At 38.6% G+C, this 20,940-nt stretch overlaps 1 protein-coding gene and 2 pseudogenes across 4 annotated transcripts in view; 1 reads left to right on the top strand and 2 right to left on the bottom strand.

Moving 5' to 3' along the window:
- AIG1 (androgen induced 1) overlaps positions 1-20,940 on the top strand; it is a 207,904-nt gene that overhangs the window by 149,892 nt on the left and 37,072 nt on the right. The gene's annotated exons all lie outside the window — the stretch shown is intronic.
- On the bottom strand, positions 15,929-16,047 carry LOC112482646 (annotated as a pseudogene).
- The window catches only part of LOC112482565, a 3,106-nt pseudogene continuing 1,816 nt past the window's right edge, over positions 19,651-20,940 (bottom strand).

The raw sequence follows: 20,940 nt of genomic DNA, 5'->3' as shown, positions 1-20,940 counted from the left end.
TGCCAAAACAAAATACCACAGATTGAGTGACTTAAACAACAGAAATTTATTTCTCACAGTTCTGGAGGCTGGAAGTCCAGGATCAAGGTGTTGGCAGATTTGGATTCTCCTGAGGCCTCTCTCCTTGGCCTGCAGACAACCACTTTCTCTTGTGTCCTCACGTGGCCTTTTCTCTGTGTGCCTGCATCCCTGGCATCTCTACCTCTTCTTATAAGGACACTAGTCCTTTTGGATTAGGGCCCCACCCTTATGATCTCAGTTACCCTTGTTTACCTCTTTAAAGGCTCTGTCTTCAAATACAACCACATCGGGGGTTAGGGGTTCAACCTATGGATTTTGGGTGAACACAATTCAGTCCATAACCAGGTGTGACCAACAATGCCAATGAGTAGATTGGAGGTCATGAATAGTTTGTAAAAATGTGCATGAGCATGTGCATATATGGATTTTTCTGGAAAGCCAGTTTACAGTTTATGGGAATTGCAAAGAATTCTAATAGATAGGACACACTGCTTTAGATCAACTTTCCTAATTATTTTTCTAGGTGTAATAACATATATGTGAATCCTTCACAAAGATTCTATGATCCCGTAAACCCTATTCCATCCTCTCTAGATTTTTGAGATATTCTGTTTAGGTACTAATCATTAATCTTTCCAAAGATTAGGGAATAGTTGGAGAATGCTTTTTTTTAATCCTGCTGAGATCACTAAAATGAAGATGCTGTATTTTTCATTATTGTACAGCCTTCGAGTGTTTTCCTTTGTTAATGGTGGCTTAGGTGCTTAAGAAAATATATTATTTTATAAATCAAATAAATATCTGAGGTAGGAAAAAGAATAGCAATTAAAAAGCAATTAAGAATTTAGGACATAGTAATTATATTGCAAAAATTAATTGGTTAATTAATTAATGAAGTTGAACTCAATATGGGAAGTATTGTTTATGCCTATATATATAGTATGTAGAGGAAAGCAATGAAAACAGAGGCTGAGGATGGGCTCTGGTAAAGACCAAAGAAATTAGAATTTTTTAATGGAACATAGAGAAGAGGTTAAATACCACTTAAAAGTTACCCCCACCCATTGCTTTCTCTCCCTCTGTTGTAGATCTTCACCTAACATATGCTGATCTCTAGGACTACTATTTCTATTGCATATTTGGGCTACTGGCTTCTTAAACCTAAACTTTGGATTTTTATTTGTTGTCAATATGTTTCATTCTGATATGTTTAGGCATTTTTCTTGGCCAGCGATTTTCAAATTTTTCTCTACTATGGAACCGTTAAATCCATGGATGTCAGGTAGATAAAAATGGAACTTATAGTTGATAGAGTGGGAAACGGATCTTACTAAAATACATAGTATTTATATATACTTTAATGTGGTATTTCCCTAATCTAGAGTTGTCTATACGAAATTCTCCAGTCCATGAGCAGTTCACAGTCAATTATTGCTTTTTTTGTTTAACCCTCTGTATGTATTGAAATATCAGAAGAAATAAAGAAAATTATGTTCCCACTTCATTTTTTTTAAAAAGAGCAAAATTAGCTAAGACATATTTATTTTCTCAGATTGTGACCTCTTATAAAAATGTCAGCAGCGAATGGGAAAATTGAGACAACACTCACTTCGTTTCCTCATCTTAGGACAATGAAGGCAGGAGAGGACAAGAACTCCTAAATTATGTGATTAGCTTTGGAAATATTTTCAACCTTTGGTCTTATTTGCCCCTAAAACATGCAGCTGGATTCACAGAACTAAATATTTAAGACATCCTATGACTTTCTAGTGAATGGCTGTTTTGGAAAGAGTCATTTCAAAGCTCATGTCAGTTTTGCTGTAGTCACTGTGTCAGGATAAAAGACAGCTGGCAGCCCCTACTGCCGCGTCCCAGGCCTGATGGCTTTCAGGGAACTCTCCAAGATCCTGGGGTCCCATCCGTTCTGTTCCTGGAGTCAGTAGCACCTGAAACACTGAAATAAAAGGAAGTTTGAAATGTGTTGTTTACTATTTATAAAGACTGAATATTTTCAGATAGCATAACTTTGTTTCAAAAAAAATCTTCGTTCACTGACTCTGCAAAGAATTGAGGAAACCTTTAAAAAAAAAGCAAGTCAAACTTCTGAAATTAGTACAAATACAACACTGTGAGTCTGGGGGATTTTCAGTGGAAACATATACTACTGAGTTTCTGTATGTGTGTACGCATTAAACTGTTATGGTTAAGCATTTATATTGTTACAAAAGCTTTACGCCTGCTTTTTTGTGTTTTTGTGTTTTGGTTTTGGTTTGTTTTGGTTTGGTTTGATTTAGTTTGGTTTCAGTTTTTTTTGTTTTGTTTTGTTTTGTTTGGTTCTCACAATATTTTGGCTTTAAATTGCTCAGCAAAGAAATAAAGTTATGATGTTTTATGTAATTTGCCCCGGGTCATACAGAGTTTGTATCAAAGCCAAGCTGAGTTTTTTTTTTTAGCCAGAAGTTTTTAATATGCTGCTTTAACTAGCCAGCCACTATCCTTTGTCTCTTGAGTTATCTCATAGGTTCCAGATACTGTGTTGGGGGCCATGGGAACATAGAAATGTAATTCACGGCCCCTCTCCTCACACATGTGTACTCTGCCGTAAGCTCAGTCAGTCTAATAGGCCAGGATAACCTCTTCATGAGTTCTGATTTTTACTTCTGCTCAGTAATGTCTGAAGAAGACAAATCCTTAGTTCCAAAAGCATGCACTTTGGTAACAGGCTGAGTTCTCCTTACTATTAATCATTTCCTGCCAGCCCTCAAGGTTAAGCATATCCATGTACAGCCGGTGGTGCTTTTTATATTGAGATTTTGAAAATTAAGAAGGGGGAAGGGAAAGGAAACTAGTAACTATTGAATGCCTGTTTATGCCCAGCTGTGGATTTATATAAATTTATCCTCATGACAATCCCATGAGAACATTATTATTATCCCCACTTAAGAGATGAGGAAACTGAGAATCAGAAAAACCAAGTAGATGCCCAGGTCATCTTAATCCATGACATTAGCAGTATTTAAATCTAGGTTTCTCCAAAGACAAAGGCCAGATGTTTCCCAATGGACAACCATTTCTATAGAAATGCTAGAGAAAGTAAGCCCTCAATTTCCTCATTAGTAAAATAAACTCAAAAGTCCACCACTTTGTTTAATCCATCATTAAATGGGAGAGTCTTGAACATGGCTAAACAAATTAGAAAGAGTTTGTGTTCATTCAGCCTCTTCATGAATTATGAACAACCACCAGTAAATTATGACTCGAATGATCAAAAGAATTAATGTTTTCACTGACTTAGCAATGCTGAATTACATGTCATTCCAGTACGAAGATTTTTTTTCTTAACCATTGCTAACATTAATGAGAACAATATCTTCTATTTTTACCGACACCCTTTTGCAAAACTCATAATCTCATTTTATAGATACATGAACAAAGGCTTAAATAAGTTAACTGTCTGCCCCAAGATGGCAAAACTAGTAAATGCAAAGCTAGAATTGCACCAAAGTCGAACTTCAGAGCCCTTTCATTAACCACCTGCAAAAGGCTCCAATTCATTGACATGTATATTTTGCATAGAGAAGCCTACATTTGGCCCCAGTGTTCCTTTTTTTCTCATTAAAATTGACAAATGAAAAAAAAAAAAAAAAAAAAGCCTTTCTCTTTGGTTTCAGATCTTTAGCTGAAGGGGAAGGGAAGAAAAATTTAAAAATAAAAAGTCCCAGACATTCAGACACATGAGCAAACAACATGGAGATGACCTGAGAACCTTACTGTAAACACAGCTGATTTTCCAGAGAATAGGAAGGAAGAAGGGACATGTCAATTGCCCTTCCACGTTGGCGTCTTGCAGCCCGCACAGGGCTGGATTTGGGGGTGGCGTGTGAATACCAGTGAGCTTGACCTAATCAGGCAAGTTTCCCCCTGAAAAATAGCTTTGGTTTAAATGTCGGAAGTTATAGGTGGAAAAAATAAAGCTATTAAAAAGCCATATACAAACTGTAACCCTTACATTTCTCTCCATGTAAAAAAAATTTTAAATGCTTGAGTGTAACGTTTTTCGACACACCTGGAGAAATAGAACCACCACTTAAACTAACCCCACAATGGGTTGGCTTCACAGACATTGAAAGTTAGAGAAAACCCCATTAACTTAGAGTCTTCATTCCCTCATGAGAAGAAAAATCTAGTTGAGGACACCTCCAGTGAGAGCAATGCGCTAAGCAAACAACTCTCACTTCACTATGATTTTAGGAACTCCTTGAAGTTTATTTCTCCCTCCTTGATGTTAATGCAATAAATTTAAGTTAGCTGATAATCCCTGGACTCTTAGAAAAGCAAATGGTTAGTTTATGGTCAATTTCTCTCAATGATTATCTTTCAGAAAACGTGTGAGTTATGAGAGAGAGTATCTCACCTATCCTGCTGTTAAAAAAGAGAATTGGATGACACGTTCAAGGTGCTGCTGCTAAGAGCCTTTCAGCAATTGCTGCGGCTCAGCCATGGATGTTTCAGTGAAATAAATAACAGAAGGCAGTCTAAGAATTTGTAAGAAGAAGTGTTTTCATAATATGGCTTAGCAAAAACATCTTCGTATTAAATCTTGCAAATTTAAACTGTACAATGGGAGGACAAATGGGTTTATATAATCCAAGTAGCATAGGAAATATTAAATAGTTCATGTTAAAACAGGGTGACATCATTGCCAAGGTACTTTTTTTTCCGGCAAATTGAAGGCTCTATCCACAAGTAAGAGTGGGAAGATTTATTTAGTGTAAGAAACTCGAACATACTCACAGCCCTGCCTTACCTTTACAGTGCCGCTGGAAAACAAGAAATGCCCTATTTTATCTCATTTCTTTTATTTATTTATTTTTTCAAGCTGCAAAACAAAAAAAAAAAGAGCAGAAGTAGGAAAAATAAGGAAATTCTGGGAAGCCTTGACTTTCAAATGAAGAAAACTGCTACCAAGAATCACATGAACTTACTACTTGATCATAAATAGGTTTCTTCGGGATTTCTAGAATGAAGAAAGATTTTGTATAGGATTAGGAAAAGATGAAGGAAACCAATCTATATCAAACAGAATTAAAAATTAAAGATTCCTCTTTTAAAAAGATTTACAATCTAGAAAGATCTTAGGAAGACGGATAACAGTTTTGGTCCCCACCAGTCTCCCAGAGGGCCAATCCGGGGACTGAAAACTGTGAGGTGGACCACAGATGGGAGTTGTGTAATATATACTTTTCTGACTAAACACTCTTCCCCAGACAAATCTTTTTAGCTAGCCTGAAATATTATACATAAAAGTAACACCAGAGGTAAACAGGAGGATACTAACCCAGTTGGCAGGGGACAGCCACAAGGAATATTTGTTAAGGCACTTATGTCCCAGTGGACTGACTTGAAAACTTGAAACCTAAAACATCATGATTCCTTTGGTCATGACTGTGTACAAGAGAAATCAGATTCGTACATCATCTTTACTCAGCCCAGCTGTCTTTGTCTTTTCTGTTTGTAAAGTCCTGTGACCTTACCCCAGTATTACTTATAGTGACCAAGCATTTTTAAATGATCCTCGAGCAAAGCAAAAGTGATGTAACATTCAGCCATACAACTTTTATTGGATAATTTTTTCCTTTTCGTTTTCTATGTCCTGGTATTTTTCCAGGTTTTTTTTCCTCTCTTATTACTTACCTAAGCTTCTTTCTCCTCCTCACTTCTATTTTATTTCTGATATCTGGAACTTGCTTATCTGCCCTTTCTCCGGTTTATCTTCACAACTTACATACTGTAATCTGTGCCCTGTTTCTTCAAATTTTTGTGTTTTCTTGAAAATGCTGTATTCTAATATATTTCTATGCATATGCCACATTTTCTTTAATGTAGTCCTTTTAAATTTTTTATGAATTTATCTTAAATAATAAACTAATACCTACAGGTAAAGAACACTTGCAAAAAGTATAAAAATGTAGACACAAGAAAGATGATCACTCATAGTCTTTCAGACAAAGGAAGTCACTGTTAACATCATAATCTGTTTCTTATAAACTGTTTTACGAATAAGATTTCTAAAACTTAATATGTGCAGTATCCATTGGATGCATGTATCTTGGATTAAAAACCATTCCCTCATTGTAGATCATTAAGGTAAAATTTCATTATTTTGCTATCGAAAATAGTCTTAGGGAAAATATCTATGTTTACTAAGCTAAGGATGTGTTTTTATCTTATGTTTATTTGTTTTATTTAGGCTGATTTTTATTTCTTTGGCATAGATCCCAAAAGTTCAATTACAGTCCTCGGGAAACGAGTTAGGGCCCTTGATAACAAGGGTCAATTTGCTTTCAAAACAGTGGTGACAATGTATTCTTTGTCCAGCATTCATGAGTGTGTGCTTTTCACCTTATTTTTGCAACTTCAAGTAGTCTTATTTTAAAAGAAAGGTTTGCTAATTTAATATGTGAAAATGGTTTTTCACTCGAATGTAACTGCTTATTAGTGAAAGTGCATGTGTTCCCATGAATTTGTTTATTGTTAGTCTTTATTCATTCATTCTTTACCCCTTCTTTACCTTTCCATTACCTCGTGCCCCACACTGCTAATTTTGAACGCTTCTCCTCATTCCCTCTGCCATATTTTCCTCCCCCCAAAGTTATTTTTGTAACTCTCTTTTGTCTCGTGTCCAGTAACTTGTGGAGCAGTGGGACCCAAATTGCATTTTAAGATCATTTTTATGAGTTGTTCTCAGCAGGTGTCTTCAAGGCCCCAAGTTCTTCTTTGGTCCCCCACTGTGAAAAACTGATTGGCAGCTGGTGACGGGTAGGGCACTGGCACTTGGCACTCACCGGAAGCCCTGCAGGAGGTGCCCAGAGCCAAGGCAGAGGAAGTGCGGCCAAGCCAGCTCAAGGTGGGGGACCAGATGTCGCCCGATTATGTTCCATTGAAATCCAAACAAAGCCTTAGATTCAGGATCATTTCCCTGAGACTCCCCAGTTGGAAACTGGCACCTATCCAGAATCTCAAAACAGCTGGTCTCCCCATGCTAGGATTTATGTACCTTGCAGAAAACTTTACCTGGGTGTTATTGATTGGTTTCTGTAAAGCAGTCAAACAATATCTCGAAGACCCAAAGCATACTGTTCTCTGTTGAAAATAAAGAGACCGTATATCACTGAATGCACCAGCAGGCTTATTACAGGCTCGGGAACTCTGAGAAGGAAGTGCTTTCCTTGTTATTTATGCTGCCCATGTAAACCCAAGGCTGTGTACTGACACTTGCAGCTTTGCACTGACAGCGCTCCACTAAGCCCGTTCTTGGGAAATAAATTATATTATTAAATAAAGCTTTCAGGGAACACCAGCAAATGAGAAAACGTGCTTATGTTTCTCATCATCTAGTTCATGTTGGGAAATCTGAGAATCTTTCCAAAAGCTCATTACTCGTTATGGCCCAGGTCGTTTGCGTTTATGTCTTCCACTTTCCTCCTGCGAAGGAAAGTGAACTGTGAGCCTGGCAGTTTCGTTTTTTGAATATCAAAGAGGAAAAAACAAAACAAACACTTCTTCACCCCCACCAAAAAAAATGTATTTAAAAAAGGTACTATAGTTGGTTGTGCTAAACAGCAGAGGAAGGTTTTAATTTTAACACGAAACAAGCATTTTTGAGAAAAAATAATCGTGAAAGCACATCGAATCATTTCTTCCTGACCTACATCCAAGAACTGCGCTTTGTGCATCGCCTTTATAACTGGCTGCTCCTGCTGTTTCAATCACCTGATAGGGTCTCTGTCCCTCTCACCCTCTCCCTCGGCTGCCTGGCGGTCCTCAACCCAGATTCCCAGACCTCACAGTGAGATTTTGGAGCAAACTCTCTCCATTAGAAACAAACAAAATAAATTGTTTCCATTCTCCACAAAAATGTGCTAAAGCCTTTTTTCCTCTTTAGCATGGATGCAATTTAAGTTTGGCAAGATCTGAACACAATTTACCTCACTCAGAAGAGAAAGCTTTGTGAGAGAGACTCTTCTAGAACGGTGCCCCATCCTCCCTGTGAACCTAAAATGACGGAAGGCAACTCTTGCATGCCTTTGGCATCTGCAGCATTTCTGCAGGATCCTCACCCAGCCCTTATTCTGCAAAAATGTATGAAGCACCTACTCTCTGAAAGCCCTGTGTACGTGTTTCTTCCTGGCTGTCCCTGAAAGGCTGTGAAGTCAGTGCTTCTTACCATCTGCATTTCATTTGCTTAAACTCTAGCCCTTACCACACCTGGGGCATGAGTATCCTTCGACATTTTTCTTCATCACTCTGGTTTAAAATCTTCCTTATCTGTAATGCTCCAGGTGAACCAAAAGGAAACAAGTATTAGACAATGGCCCATTCACTGCAGGTATTAAACAGAAATCACCTGAGATGATCTGTCAAGAATTGATTAAAGACAATAGTATGATCAAGGGCCAACTTAATCAGAGCCCAAGAACAAGAACTCAACCTCGGAGAATATGCGCACAACTCACAAAAAGCTATGGCCTTTGCCAGTGACCTGCCTCTCTCTCCTTCCCTTTCCTGTTCCTCATCTGCATTTGTAAAACATCTGCTCAAGGATCTGAAGGAGTGCAGCATCTTTGCTTAATTGCTAGAGGCCATCTCGCTTCCCCTAGACTGAAACAATCACCTTTGAAGATCGGACCCCAGGTCAATTCAGACCACAGGAAAAGGTCCTCTGAGGCCAGTTTGGAGAAGGATTTATTCTCTCTCTTAACTATAGGGACACCTGATGTTCTTAATGAACCCAAGCTTTTCATTTATTGATCATATGTGCAAATTTATCAAAATATCGAGTTCATGCAACCCATGCAATTCCGCATTTTATACCTCTGAATAGGTCATCTCCCATCCTTTCTCCCTTATCTGCTCTGATTCTTCAAACTGAAAAGATTCTCAAGGCTCCAGATGAGTTGTGACCTCATCCTGCTTCCTTCTTTAATGGCTTCCAGAAAGCTTGGATTTATGACCGTCAAAGAGGGAGGAATACTGGGGAGACAGATATGTTGCCAGGCACAAGGGATCGACCTGAAGACAAGAGCCGATGGCCAGCCCTTGAAGGTCTAGTCTCTGCTAAAAAGAAAGGGTGCTGCTGAAGAGACATAAATTCCACTCATCACCACATACACTGGGGGATGTTTCTGTTTACCTAAGAGATTCACAGAATGGGGACCTGACTTCTGGGGGTCAACAAAAGAGGTGTGGAAAAGAGTCCACAAATTCTGGTGAAGCTTAGAAAAATGTGTCTCTACCCATGATTAGGCTGCAGGGGCTAATGAAAAGTTTCTTTGATTTGGCTGAACTTTATGAGCACAGTGCAGTAATACCATTGAACTCATCCTGATCCAAAATGGACCAAAATATATGTCTTTAATTAATTGTATTAAAATAGGGAGAGTTATGATTTGATATATATGGTTTGAGAAATAAAGTCATTTAAAATATTGGTTTGTGGGTGAAAATAACAAAACATGAGGCCTTAAGAAAAAAATAAAACCAAAGGTCATTTGTGTGACCTAGCCAGGGAGTCTGAAGCATATTTCTCCCTCCAGCCAGCCCTCCTAAGTGCACTGTCTCACAGGGGAATAAAAGCTTTATGTTGTCCATATGACTTTCATTGTTCCTAGAGCCTCAAATCCACAGCTACCCAAACTAGATGGCCTACTGTGTGCCTTATTCAGCTGAATGAGGTATTGAATAGCTACAAATTGATAATGAATTTTTAAAATGAGTAAGTGCTAACTTTATGACCTGTTTAATAAGAAACCCAGTTACAATTCAAGGAGGCTTATTAGTCATGCATGACCATTTATTAAATTACAGTAGCTGACTTTATAGCCCCCAAAATAGGCAGTAGTTTTTACAATATACTGACCAGTTTCCGATCTCCTAAAAACACTAAGTCCCCATAAATGCCGGTGTCAGCGCATTCATAGCCTTGCCGTGCAATTGTGAATTGTCAGGCACCCTCCGTTGAGGTATTCCCCTCGATGAATTTCATAGACGCAGGTTTCAAACTGGCTGCACTGATGATTGTACGGCCAAGATATAGAATGCACAGGGAAATATGGCTTAAACAAAGACGTGGAAGGGGGATTGAACTCGACATAACTGTGCCCAGGGTAACAGAGGCCTCTCTGCTCACCTATCAGCCCACCCACACTTCTGTAACCATCAATATTGTTTTGAAATTGTGTCTTTATCTGTTTAAGAGACTACAGAGAAAAAAGCTTGAGAGTCAGCTAAGTTGCCTCCTTCTCCCCATTATTTTCCCCTGTAATCTTTGAGAGAACATTTGACTACTCTGTGCTTTAAGAGCTTCCTCTGACAGGAGTACCTTCTGATAGTCATGGAGTCATTGTGAAAAAGAGCTAAGTTGTAGCTGCTTTATATGTATTTAATATAGTGCTTCTGTAAGAGCTTGAATTTAGTTTAATAGATAATGGGGATGAATTTCAAGGTCAAAACTGAAATCTCCTTTAATATTAGTGTGTGTATGCATAGATGTGTTTGCATGATTGTATGCATGGATGTATGCATATATGTATTTGCATGTGTGTATGCACATGCACGTTCTCTATTATTATGATGTCATTTGCAGGGTGCATGTCACTCTATGGAGACTCATTGCTCTCTGCTTTCGATTATACTCAGACTAGTCCAAAACCCCTCTGAACTAATCCTAATCAGCTTGGACGCCACCACACTCAGGCATGAAGCTGTCAAATGTGAGTGTTTGCAGATGTCAGTGCAGGATGGCAGGAATCCAGAAGGATAGATCAAGGCTTACTCACTGAAAAATGCATGCCAGTGCATCCCAGCTCTAGAGTGCTAGCACAGCCATAAGAATAACGTGTCGTGACAGTAAATCAATAACCTCTTGGAGACAATTCGTTTCTGAAATATCCCTGATTAATTATGCCAGTGCATGTTTGGCAACAGTACTTTGCTCCAGCATTAACCTAATGCTTTTTGCATGAAGCAGGATTATAACTAGTCCTCATAAGTCGAATTTGACATTTCAAATCAGGCTTTAAAGGTTTGGGTTATGGATTTTATAATGTCTTCATGTCAGATATAATTGCGCTTATTACTGCTAGTAGACATTTGCCAATCAATCAGAATAACATTTATTTTATCATAAACAAGGGTAAATTGAAATCATTTGAAATCGTTGTATTTGAAGACTCAGTGAAGAAGCTTTTTTAAGATCACTGAAATTTGCTTGTACAGTGTAATAGAGGAGTATAATGAAATTAAAAGTCAATGGAATGTGTTACTAGTGTCTCACTTTAAAAAATGACTTCCCTTATATATTTTGTGAATATACAGCTTTAGTTTGATGACTTGGTCCCATATGAATATGGTTTGGAACAAACTAGCCCCCTTTCTTTCTGCAATAAAAATGTAATTTTTGTGCTTTCAAGATGAATGTATTATTTTTATTTGGTTATATATTGTAGCCAGGGAACTTATTTTTTTATTCCTCTTCAATTACTGGTTAAATAGGGTTTACTTAAGGAAAAGTCATACTATCATGGTCCCCGAGCGAAGGTTTATTGAGACCCCATGAAGTTTCTTGCACTGTGCAGGGAGCTAAGCATAGAATGGTTAATAAGGTTTGTTCCTTCTCCCTAAAGCAGTGCTCCCAGTGCATCAGGATCACTTCCTTTGTGTTAACTATAACATTATAAGGCGAGGGGGGGGGCGCAGAGCCATAGCGTAAGTACATAGGAGGAACACAAATAAAAAAGAAGGATTAATTATTTCTGGGATAGGGCTGACAGTATGGAATAGCATACCAGTCAGAATAAGCTACCTTATTCTAAGGTAGCAAATTAACCCTTAAATCTTAGCAAATTAATTCCACAAAGGTTTATTCCTCATTTCATAATGTCTGCAGTCCAGTTGGCTCTAGGACAGCTCCCTAACTCCCTTCCAGGTAGTAACCGAGGGATCCAGGATGTTTTCATCTTATGGCTTCATCATTTCAATCATGACTTCCAGGTCACTGTGGCAGGGGCAGTGCAATTACACCAGCTTTGATATTGTCCTAGAAGTGTGCATATCACTTCTTTAAAAATAAGCCATTGATCAGAACTAGTGACAGTGGCTCCGCTTCATTATGAAAGTGCAGAGAACTATGAGGGATGATTCTTTGAAGAGCTGTAAATGATCCTGTCATAAGTATATACTAAAAAGAGGGTGCAAAACACAGAGGGATTCCAGTAAGAGATAAAGATGTGAACAAAGGCATGAACATGTAAGGCCTTTGGTGGAATAGTGACAGTTGCCAGTACAAAGTATGTGAGATTAATCTAGAAAAGTAGGTTAAATCTGATAGTATGAGACTTTAAAGGCAGAGCTAAGAAACTTAGACTTTGTTCTGAAGATAATGAGACATTTTGGAGAAGGAACCCAAATTATCCTAAAGTGTTTTTAGAGGAATACTCTCACATTTGAAGAGGCTGATATATATGGGTGAGTGGAATTGATTGAGCTCAAAATAATTTTTGAACAGCATATAACATTGAAATCCTAGTTTCCTATTTTTTAAGTTTTTTTAATTTCAGAATGCTCCTAAAAATGAGTTTTATTTTTCTATACTTATTCCGAAAACCTATCAGTGTGTCATGAGCTCTAAGAATGCTTTCCATTTTACTGACTATAGGAACAGTCGAATTTTCTTTTGCCTGGTCCACATTCCCCCTTGCTCTCCCTTCCATCATTCTTCAGCCCACATCCTAAAATGCTTTCGAAATATTTTTAAGGAGAACAGGCTAAATAAAGACATGAAAGGTAGCATAAATAGCAACTCAGAAAGAGAATGCCTCTTTGTGTTTGTGGTTTGGGGTTATTCTCATCCCAGCATCTCTACCTATCTGAGGTCTTCAGTACCTACGAGATGAGCATAAAGTCTGGTCTGATTGTCTTCATAGAGGCCATTCATCCCTTAGCCCTGGGAATCTTCTTAAGTGAATGGTGTGTATGAGAGAAGGTCCCAGATTCCTTCCCTCTGACACAGCCGTAAGACCAAGAGTTGCCCTTCGTAATACCAGTTCTTCCACTGGCTACTCCCCTATCCTCAGGTCTTTCTAAGAGCTCCGGAGGTGGTATAGCATCATGGTTAAAAGGTGAGCTCAGAAAGCAAAGTACCCAAGTCTAAGCCCATATCTACCACCTTCTACTTAATAACCTTGAGCAACTTTCTTAATTTCTCTGTGCCTCAAGTTTTTATAATATGAAATTGATAATAACATATGCCTCAAAGGGTCATTGTGAGATGTAAATGAGTTTTAATCCATGTAAGGTACTTATTACAGTTCTTGGCATGCAGTAAATATTAAACAGTATTATTTAGCCAATTGTCTTAAGTAGAAGATCCTACAAAATAACTTGATTTTTTTCATATATTGTACAAGCCCCTTTTACTGTACGATCTCATGTAATCTTCATGCAACCCTAATGAACTTGGGCTTTTCTAAAGTTGGAGACTTTGTATTTGTATTCCCAAGAACAGCAACCTGTTGGGGGCCAGGATCTTTGTCTGCTCTTTTCTGGGATATGTGTTAAGTACCCAGAGTCATGAGTGGCACATAGTAGAAGTACAATAAATATTTACTGAATGAATGAACAGACAAACAAGCATGGGAAACTGTCTCACTCAGTAAAAGCACAGGTTTTGGAGTCAGATAAATGTGAGGTCTCATACTGGCTGCACCGTTTACTAATTCTACATGACCTCTGACAAGTTAATCGCTCTGTTCCTCCATTTCCTCAATTATAAAATGAAGGTGAAAATAACTCATTAGATTTGCTGTGAGAATTAAATATGATACGGGTGAAAAATGTCTAGTATAAAATTGAACATATATTAGGAGCTCAGTAAATGGTAGCTATTCTTATTCCTATGTCTTCAGTATTTATGCGCATAAATTAATAATGGGGGAAGTAACATAAAATAGAGACGGATGAGAGAAGTCATATTTACATGTTTACCCGTGAAATGTATATTTGCCAAAATTAAAGACTAGCTTCCTTTTTTGTTCTTTTCCCTATGTTGTTTTCAGCATTATGGTACTTATTAAAGGAGAGGAGCAGAAAAAGGGAAATTGCAGGTGAGGTAGGAGGGGTGGGGGAGGCTGAAGAAGACCTAGAGAAAGTCATGGACAGAATCAAGTCCCTTCCTTGAGGAACGAGCAAGTAAGATAGAAGGAAGGAAAGGTAGGAGTGTTGGTACATAAATCTCTCCTCTCTTTAATAGACCCTCCACCCTGGCTCCAGCTTGCTCTTTCTACTATTAACATTCAAATATGTTTCTCCTACCTCGGTATAATTACACTCCATGGAAGGAGTTTAAAACTATATAGGTATCTCTGCTTCTTTCAGAACAAAGCGCATATGAAAGCCCACCACAGTTTGGTGTATGCCTACCTAACCTGTCCAAACTTATTTCTTCATGCTCCTTCATGTCCTAAAACAGTGACAGTCCCCTCGGTAGTTTGTGCCGTGCCTTTACGTACTTTTTATTCTTTTCAGCCTGGTGAATGACTTCTTCCTTTACTCTTTCTTCTGCTTGTGAAGCCCTGGTCACACTTAAAAACCCAATTCAAGTCTCTCCTCCTGCATGAAGTTCTCCCATAACCCGCCCAAGCAGACTAGATCACTCTAGCCATTGCACCATCATAGGTCTTCACATCTGCATGTATCTCATCATACTGTAATCGTTTGATTGTCTAAGGGCGGTAATGAGGAATACTGTTCTATAAGAACAACAAATGCGAATTGTGAAATGTTCATGGAAGAAGAGACTTATTAGGTCACTTTAAAGTCGCCGTTACATTTTAAGGTACGATGTGGGTCATCTCTGACATTACAAAAAGAAGAATTGGTTTCAGTAGTCTACAGGCTGCCAGTTGAAAAAGGAGGCACCAGTAATACCACAGACGCACAGCACCTCGTGGATACCTTCATGAGGAAAGTTCAACAAGAGACTGCCTCAAGTCATAGTAAAAATGCTTTGTAAATGCAAAAATCATAGCCTAGTAAAATGGTGCCACTGACCTAGTGTAATTGTTTCTATGATGGCTCGTTCGCTCTTAATTGCAAAGATACGCATGTCTTGGTTTAATGTACATCGCTATTTTGTTTATCAGGCCTAATTATTAAAACCATATCCTGAGTTGTTGGGACTAATGTTAGAACTGGATGAGTCTTAAATTTAGTACTAAGCCCATACATAATTTTGGAAGTGTCTGGAACATAATGGTACTCAATAAATATTGGTTCCATGTGAATCTAAATTTTTTGTTTGTTTGTTTTTTAGGCGAGGCAACCCTTGGTTGACCTCACAGATTGCAAGGACCTTGCCAGCTTACAATTCCTTATTTTATTTATTTTTTGATGCCTACAGCACCTGGTCTTCCTAGGTGGTCTCCTATCCAAGTACTAAACTGCCTCAAGTCATAGTAAAAATGCTTTGTAAATGCAAAAATCATAGCCTAGTAAAATGGTGCCACTGACCTAGTGTAATTGTTTCTATGATGGCTCGTTCGCTCTTAATTGCAAAGATACGCATGTCTTGGTTTAATGTACATCGCTATTTTGTTTATCAGGCCTAATTATTAAAACCATATCCTGAGTTGTTGGGACTAATGTTAGAACTGGATGAGTCTTAAATTTAGTACTAAGCCCATACATAATTTTGGAAGTGTCTGGAACATAATGGTACTCAATAAATATTGGTTCCATGTGAATCTAAATTTTTTGTTTGTTTGTTTTTTAGGCGAGGCAACCCTTGGTTGACCTCACAGATTGCAAGGACCTTGCCAGCTTACAATTCCTTATTTTATTTATTTTTTGATGCCTACAGCACCTGGTCTTCCTAGGTGGTCTCCTATCCAAGTACTAAACAGGCCCGACCCTGCTTAACTTCCGAGATCAGACAGTATAGGGTTTGTTCAGGGTAGCATGGCCGTAGACTGAATCTTAAGTTTCTGACCCTGATCTAACCTGATTCTGAGATGCCTGTATAAGAGCATCTCAGACTGACGTGACGGCCGGCAGGAATAGGTATCTAACACCACACAAAAAGGCACAACCAAAAAGGCCCTGGCAGTTTCTGGGGAGATTCTATGTCGTATCGCACAGGCATTGCTACACTAAAACCAGCACCTCAGCCCTTAAGCGATTGAGGCCTGTGACAAGAAGTTCCATTGACTTCTGGGGAAGTGGAAACTACAGTGGTTAACACGAGCGGTGCCTTGTCATTCAAACACTAAAATATTTCTACGATGAGGAAAATGAGGAAGGGTGGCAAGTTTTGAGCTAACCAATTAGTAAAATTAATCATGATAGTTTCTGGTATCACAATAAAACATTTGGTCAGGTTTTCAGAGTTAAAAATTTAGGTTTCTTAGAACTTGCAATATCTTGATTTCCAAGCTGCCAGGGATATCATTGACACCTCCCCATATCCACTGACTGAATTTACAGTTGCCCCAGGGGAAGATCCAGCCCCTTTCTGCGCATGCTCCCACCCAACTGATTTTCCCTGTATTCAGCCAACGTTTGACCTGTTTGGAGAGCCCAGAAGCTTTGCAAAAGTTAGGAGCAGTCAGTGTTTTGTAATCTTTGTTAGTTTTTCTGACATCACCCTTTCTATCATCTTAGATCATGTTTTGTTAATACAATGAGCTTTATCTTCAAACTTGGCAACTTTTTCTTGCTTCATTACAGAATAAAAATTTCTCTTGTTTAATCAATCCCCTTTCATTCTAGAGAGAATTGAAGTGGAGAAAGCAAACAGAAAAATACTCAAGTTACAGTCCGGAGTGTACAACTTTCTGTATCCTAGAGCAGTTTTTTATACTATTTTTATTTGTGATATACCTGTAAACTTGTCAGGACATCATAGGGACTCTCCTTTACCCCATCTTCCCAGGCAAGTCTGGTCATATATAGCCCTGCCTGCAGCCTGGGTGCCCACAAGAGTGCAGGAATATACACACATGCACGTGCACATGCACGCAGCCGTCCTTAAATTTTTTCTTTATAATCAAAAATTGTCATAGGGATATAAGGAAACCTTGATATCCTGACAAACATGAAGGCTAGAGCTGTGGTCTACCTACATGGGGACTGCCATAAGCACTACTGCACATCCGGTAAACCAGATGCCCCAGGAGCTAGGTCTAGCAATCTCATTTTTAGCACACTCACCTGGTGATTTCATGCCCATGTTACTTTGAGAACACTCCAGAGTTCTTCCTGTGTCCTGCAGATGCAAATAAGTAGACATGGGATTGCCAGCTCTCATATTATCCAGCAGGGGCTGGGCTGGCACACCTCACATTCAAAAGCTGGTTTGCTTCCAAGGAAGAAGACTATTTGATCTGGTGCTCATATGATATGGGACCAAAGCTCTTCTATTTAAAAAAAATATTTTGAAGAGAGGAGAAAGACCAGAGAGATAGCAGTTAAATATAGTCAGCCTTCAAATCCTGTTTATTCTTTTTTTTTTTTTTTTGTAATATACATTTTAGGTTCTAGAGCTCTGAAATAATCTTGAATGGTCTCCTAATCCATCCACTCTACTGGCCTCATTTCATACCATGACACAGTATAGTTTTCATTCCTCCATTTATTCCACAACAAAGTTTATTCTAAAGCTCCCCTTTACTTTATAGGCTACTGATTGCCATCACAGATAATCAGTGTTTTTCCCAACAGCAAGTCCAAATCCTTCTTGTGTAGTATAAATCCATTTCTTTGATCCTGTTAAATGCCACTGAATTCTTCCATTAGTACCTGAACTTCCTATTCATCTGTCTCTTCATTTTTCTGACAAAAGATTATCTGTTCATAACTCAAATAATTTAGCAGTGAGAAAGTACAACCACAATTTATAGATGATTCATTCCAGTGCATAGGCTGCGTAGCCCTGATGGGCATGCAAGATAATTGAAGTGGCACAGGGACATTAAATAATATTAAATTACATAATGAAAAGATAATTCTCAATTATCTTTCAGTCCTTCTAATTCCATTTAGGAGAGTCTATATTTCATGCTAGTTTGTCTTTCATGCCCTTCTAATGTTTACTAACATTCCTACTTAACATATATAGAGCAGGCCTCAGAATCAGGGCCTTGAACAGCAAACATATCTAGCAAACATTTATTAAGATCAATTCATTTCATTGTATGTGTTTTTGTGGTTATTATCTATTTATGACAAGTGATATTCCATTTTATGCGAGTTTGTAAGTCTCATAAATTTCCCCTTAAATACATTTATTTTAGAAAAAAATGTGAATTGAGTAAGAAAATAACTTTTAACAAATCAGGGAACATGACAGGGCTGCATCAAGACTTTTTGCTTTTGTAAGCCCTAGGCACTTTGTATTTGTGGGTCCCTTCCTCCACACACACACACACACACACACACACACACACACACACACACACGTATTTATACAAATAACATATATAGGTTTAAAAATATAAATTATAAATATAAATTTATATATTTTATATATAACATTTAGGACTGCATTGGTGAAAACATGGATATAATCCTCAACTCTAAAAGTTTATTTTTTTTTCTTCTGATTGTAAAAGAAATTAAGACATTTTCATGGGCCCAGGGCACAGTATCTACCATGCCTAACACATAGGTGGGCCCTGGTATGCGATACAGCAAAACTTAAAATATTAGTTCTCCATGACCAAAGTTTGAGATGCACTAATTTAATCCAACCCCTTATCTTACAAAAACAATACTGAGCTTCGCAAATGTGCAAGAACCTGCGTGAAGTCTTACAGTGAGGGAGACACAGTCAGAGCTAGATCCCAGAAGCCAATTTCTTAATCTTTCCACGTAATTACATTTCTTTCTTCCTTGGGGCCTCTTCTTTAAAAGCCTTTTTCTTATCCTATCTCCTTCACATCGTAATTAAGCCCTTAGACCTTCCTCAGGTCCGGCCCTCTGCTCAGGTCTGAGCATCTCTGTGCAGAGGTGACACCACTTGGTGGGTCACCTTTGCAGGGAGACCTTTGCCATGGGATGCTGGTCAGTTCATGGTGATAAACGCTGCTCTATAAAGAGAACCTATCCAAGCCCTATTAAGAAAAACACAAAGGATGCAAAGCCCAAGATATTTTTGGGCTTTCCTTTTTGGACATAATCTTCCAAATACAGTCTCATTAAAATTAGCAGCAATGGAAGAGTGAGCTTAAGATAGGATAACTACTTAGACCAGTACTTTCTAGGGCAGAGTTAATAGGGTTTACTCCTTGGGCTGTCAACCCTTCATCTCACTCAGCACTTAAAAAAACAGTCAAACCTCAGTAACTGGGGTGCTGGGCAATTGTGATGGTGAAAACAGTTCAATACAATTCGTAAGAGCCTCCTCTGGCAACCAGACTTTATCTCTTTTGTTTATCCAAAGTGTACCTACACCTGTCTGAGAGCACTGTTAACTTAAAAGGTTTGAGGAATAGCAACAGATCATTCCTGGGTTTGCTTTTTTTTTCCTTTTAGTTGTCAAATGATCTTTGATTGAAATATTTTCCTCTGTAGTTCTCAAGCAGCTGGGCATTCCACCTCCCCACTGTTGGTATCACTGATGATGTCATGAGGGTTGTGGCCATCAACATCGCAGCCCACAGACTGGACAGTCCCAGGTTCTCTTTCATGTTTCCAGAGAGCTCTCTGGCTATACAGATCGGTGCTGCATCCATCAAGCAGTGTCGACAATCTCATCAAGCCGCTGTTACCACGGTGCTTGATGAACTTTTCCTTCTCTCTATCTCTGGCTGGTTCCTGGAGGACTTTGACAGTAGGGCAGGGGCAGAAGGCACCACTCCTCCTGGGCCTCTCTGTTCTGAGTGATCAGTTTCATGTACTCCTCAGACCCTTCCAGGCACTTGTTGCCTTTGGACGTCATCACCAAACTTTTTTGGAAAAAGACCCAGCAGTCTAATCTTGGGGGCCAGGGCAGACACGGCACCAAATTCCTGTTCTTGCACTTTAGATATATGATTTTGATCTCATTGGGGCGGAACTTAGGTGATATGGCGGAGGCAGCTGGTACCAGAGGAACCCAGGCGTGGGACGACCAAGAAGGTTGCACCAAAGCTGAAAGAGCCGCCTCCAGCCATCTTTAACTATCATTGCACCACTGAAAAGTTATGACAGTTGTTGCATTGTTGATTATTATTCAGAATGCTTATGTGCCACAGGAAAATACACATTTAGCAAGTATGTTTTTTACAATGAAGACCTTTTTGTTTATTTTGAGGCTCAACCAAAAAATAGTTCTGGTCTGTTGAGAGGCAATGCAAGGGATCCTGAATCATGCATTCTCACAAGTTTATGGAGTCAAAGATTATTTAACTCATATCTTTTAAAGATACAATTCTAATGTAGAAAAAATAAGTATGGAATTTAGAGACAGACAGAACTGGTCTTGAACCTCACCTCCAGACTTACTAGTTCTGTGATCTTGGGCAAGATAATTTCTTTCTCCGAGTCTTTGTTACCTCACCTGCAGTTAATTAATGGAGTTAATAATTCCATAAGAATTATTTAATAAGATTAAATCATCTCCACAAATATTTATCGATCACCTCCGATGTGCCAAGCTCTCCTCTAAGTGCTACAAATACCACAGTGAACAAAACATATGATTACGGTTCTTGGGCAGCTAATGGTCTTGAATGGAATTGAGTATTTCCTCCCTGGTTCTTAAGTTATTGAAGAAAATATTGCCTGGGAGTGGATTAGAACTGAATTTCTTTTACCTGTAGTTCTCAAACAATTACCCCTCTTGCTGCTACAGATTTTGAGTTATAACTGAGCTGCTAAAGGTTA

Source organism: Pteropus alecto, unplaced genomic scaffold, assembly GCF_000325575.1.
Source record: "Pteropus alecto unplaced genomic scaffold, ASM32557v1 scaffold185, whole genome shotgun sequence".
In the NCBI taxonomy this organism is placed as follows: Eukaryota; Metazoa; Chordata; class Mammalia; order Chiroptera; family Pteropodidae; genus Pteropus; species Pteropus alecto.
Note: the sequence above shows the minus strand (reverse complement) of the source record. Positions and strands in the feature narration are given on the sequence as shown.